The 4,165-nt window shown below is 42.1% G+C and overlaps 1 long non-coding RNA gene across 1 annotated transcript; it reads right to left on the bottom strand.

Moving 5' to 3' along the window:
* Nucleotides 1-2,935: 2,935 nt before the first annotated feature.
* LOC122461153 lies at nt 2,936-3,697 on the bottom strand. Its single transcript, XR_006282922.1, has 2 exons — nt 3,324-3,697; nt 2,936-3,124 (listed from the first exon to the last, which is right to left on the bottom strand). It is a non-coding gene; the product is annotated as an uncharacterized LOC122461153 (long non-coding RNA).
* Between the last annotated feature and the right edge of the window lie 468 nt (nt 3,698-4,165).

The raw sequence follows: 4,165 nt of genomic DNA, 5'->3' as shown, positions 1-4,165 counted from the left end.
TGTCTAGGTCCTGCAGCTCTTGTTCACAGGAGTAGTCCCAACTCAGGCTTCAATACAAATGAGTTGTATTGCAATTAAGACAAACTGTTCATGTCCGGTCCCCCCCCCGCACCCCCAGCTACTTGGTGTTAGTGGGAGGGAAAGTCCACCGTACAGGAAGTTCTGCAGAGATGCTGCACCAGCTCTTGTAGCTCCCATTCCAATGCCACCTCTGCTCCAACTTCCACCACCACACTTACTCCCACCTACTTTATTCTGTATAGGTTCTTATATGGCACTCATCACAGTAGTATCTGAGTCCCTTCCAGTAGTACATTATGCAATGTGATTCACATCTGTCACGTGGGGTTTGTTCTCTAATCCTCTCCCCAGGGAGAGAAGCATGTGCAGTGGAATGTCTTGGCAGGGTTTATTTGTTTATTTATTTAAATACATTATTGTGTATTTATGTTAGAGAAATGCACTTGCACATGGAGCAGAAGACAGTAAAGCCTGAGATGGTCCTTAATTCCTGGGGGAATTAATTCCACAGTCTTGGTCGTACCACTCCCCAAAAATGTTCTGTCTCCAGAACAGACGAGGTTTATCCTTACTGTGGAAAGATCCATCTGATCAGAAGAGTGGAGTTGTCAACCACATTCTTCAGGTGTTTTTTTTGATATTCTGGGCCCAGGCCTTCATCTGTTTCAAAGATAAAGCCTTATCCACATAGTTATACAATAGGCTGATGTCCACTTATACACCCCCTAACAGGAGATGTGGAGGACAGAGTGTCAAAAGAAGTGAGCTGCTACCAATATTTTAGTGAGGGCCTTTCATAGAAATACTCCCCACCACTATCCTTAGCCTGCAAGAAGCCCAGTTTCTTGAGGGTGCTTGTGCTGACAGGTTGAGGGATGGTGGATCCTAGTCATTTATTTTTCTATTTAATGCTTTCTTAGGACCACCCACCCAGGGAAAAGGCAGTAACCACTTCCTGAGCCTCTCCATATACTGAGCACATTAATGAACCCTGGGTTGTGTCATCCTGTGTAATCTGAAGTGGGAGTGAAGGTCTTGTAGAGTAGACCAAGAATCCTACGCCAGGAAATTGGTATGGAAATACTTTGCCTGTGGTGCATTGCAGGAATTTTTCTTTCCCCAAACTGAGCCGCAGAGGCAGCAGCTATCAGGGGTTGACCCCATCAGAGGTGGGGAAATCACCCCAACTTTCCCTTCAGTTTTCAATGGAATTTTAATAAGGAGTTCCCTTCTTCCTACAAACTACCTCCTGCACAGAGCTGGTTAAGAGGTCTTGCTGTGTAGTTTAGTACACGGCTCATGCAGTGCTTCATGGTCTCAGACACCATCCGATGGTCCAGAGACATCTACATTGAACACGTCACCGGCCACTGACAGTACCAGGAGGCTTGAGCCGGAGCGACATTGTGCATCAACTACAAGAATGGGACCGAGAGACTTTGCCTGTTGGACCATATGAATTGGAATCATAAACTCAGTGAATGTTAAATCTCACCAAATGAGGGTCAATCCATCCTCGTATCTAGTCATTATACTCCACACCTGAACGTAGATATTATATGAACAACATACCCTCATATCTTAATGTCTGTACTTTCACCCATTAACCTTTTATCGCCAATCAGGGATATTGCAGATTATGTATTCCTTACGCCATCTGATCTTAAACCAAATTTTGAACCCCTTGATATTCTGTACGTTATTCCTTGATAACCAGAAACTTCTATGCTTAAACTCTGTACCATTCATTTTTAAAAAAACTTCATCTTAATAAAATTTGAGCAGAACCTCTAATTCCCAATTCAGTTACTGAGTCAGAAAGTGAATTGAGACAAGGACCATTCAACGGTGAGAAGTGGGGGATAACTGATCCAATTTGCAATTTAAGGTCAAAAGAACCTATCATAATAATCCCTACTTTTCAGGAGTTACTACTGCTGCAGAAGAGGGAAAAGGGTTTTCTATAGTACCTTTCATGCTCCAGTTGCTTCTGCAATGCAGTGAAAATGGCTTAAGCAGCCATAAAAGGAAAATGCTTGATAAAGTTGATTCTTTCCCCTGTCTCCCTCGTTTAATAAACTTTTATATGCACTAGAGCTGGGGGGGTAAACTGAACATCTGAGGCATGACTGTTAGAGATGAGGCACCCAGAGGTATGGCGTGGAGTTTGCTCACAACTTTGCATTCTGTTTTCATCTAGTGTTGCCAAGGATTGATATGCCCAGGTGGAGAGAGAGATGAATGGGGGATGGGGAATCTGCAGACTAGGTGCCTTCCTGATTGACAAAGAGTTATTGATTCAGCAGCAGAGCTCTCTGCCAGTTCTCTCCTCCCCCCATCTCCCACACCAGCATCCTGTTTCCTGTCAAACTGCTGTTTGTCTTACCAGGTCAGTCTGTGTAATTGCATTTATAATCATGGCAGCTCCATTTTCCTTGCTACTAAGTATTTCATGTGCACAAAATATGGGGTCTTTCTGATCATTCTAGAGGCCTGCTTAAAATGATGTCTTTTTAAAGGGGCTATAGAATATTTCCACCAGCTTTTCAACAGATTACAATTTTGACAGCATTATTAATTCTAATTAGGCTTTTTTGCTTCCTACAAAACAAGTTTTAGGAAGGGTTGTTATTCCTTATAGATGGTAAGGTTGGAAGAAGACATAAAGATTGTTGTGACAAAAAGGAACAGTTTAGTCTAAGCAGTTTTTGTACCAATTTAACTATTGCAGTTAAGAGTGTGATTATGTAAGAGTTAAATTGCTAAATCCTTACACTAGCAGTTACACTAGTATAAAGGTACCAAAGAGCCATTTTCATGGGACATTTACCAGTTATAATTATGCAGGCATAATTCTATAGGTATAATCCATGTGTGGAAACCAGTATTTCCCCTGTGAAAGTGGCTTTTTTTAACTTTAGCTTAAATCCTTCCCCAAGTTATGTAAGCCAAATCTAAAAAAGATTCTCTTATACCAAAATGAGAGCATCCATATGGGAGGTTATAGCGATAAAACAATATTGGTTTTAAATTCATGTCTTAGGTTATGCTGGAAAACCTTTCCCCTTCAGATAAGGCCTAAATTGTCCTCAACTGTAATCTACTCTCATGCTACAAAAAGAAAAGGCGTACTTGTGGCACCTTAGAGACTAACAAATTTATTTGAGCATAAGCTTTCGTGAGCTACAGCTCACAGTAGCTCACGAAAGCTTATGCTCAAATAAATGTGTTAGTCTCTAAGGTGCCACAAGTACTCCTTTTCTTTTTGCGAATACAGACTAACACGGCTGCTACTCTGAAACCTCTCATGCTACAGGGTTTCAGCTAGTCACCTGCTAGGAAGGGTTTTTTTTCCCCTCCTCTGAGGCACAATTGTAATCTGGGTTGTTTGTTTTGTTTTCATCTCCCTTCTGAAGCATCAGCAATCAGATCCGCCACAGCTAGATACAGGTTACTAGTAGAGATGGACCAGTGCTCTCAGGTGGTATAGAAAATCTTCTGTCTTGGATGTTTGTCTGTAGTCTTGCTCACATGTTGAGAGACTAACTGATCTCTGAATTTGGAGTCGTGAAGGAATTTTCCCCAGGTCAGACTGGCAAGGTTCGGGTGGGAGCGGGGAGTCCTCTGCAGATGAGGTGTGGATTGTCTGCTGTGATCATCTGTGAATGCCTCATGTAATCAAAAAGAAAAGGTGTACTTGTGGCACCTTAGAGACTAACAAATTTATTTGAACATAAGCTTTCGTGAGCTACAGCTCACTTCACCAGACAGGAAGAATCTGAGAAATGAGGCTATAAAAAGAGGTTTCAGAGTAGCAGCCATGTTAGTCTGTATCCGCAAAAAGAAAAGGAGTACTTGTGGCACCTTAAAGACGAACAAATTTATTTGAGCATAAGCTTTCGTGAGCTACAGCTCACTTCATCGGATGCATTCAGTGGAAAATACAGTGGGGAGATGTGTATATACACAGAGAACATGAAACAATGGGTGTTACCATACACACTGTAACGAGAGTGATCAGGTAAGGTGAGCAGCAGGAGAGTGGGGGGGGGGGAACCTTTTGTAGTGATAAAAAGAGTTACACTATAGGAATGAATCCAACTTAATTTCAGCTTTCCCTGCATGGATAATTTGTGTGCCCCAC

Source organism: Dermochelys coriacea, chromosome 7, assembly GCF_009764565.3.
Source record: "Dermochelys coriacea isolate rDerCor1 chromosome 7, rDerCor1.pri.v4, whole genome shotgun sequence".
Lineage (NCBI taxonomy): Eukaryota > Metazoa > Chordata > Testudines > Dermochelyidae > Dermochelys > Dermochelys coriacea.
The sequence above is the reverse complement of the archived record's forward strand: the minus strand, read 5'-3'. Positions and strand labels throughout refer to the sequence as shown.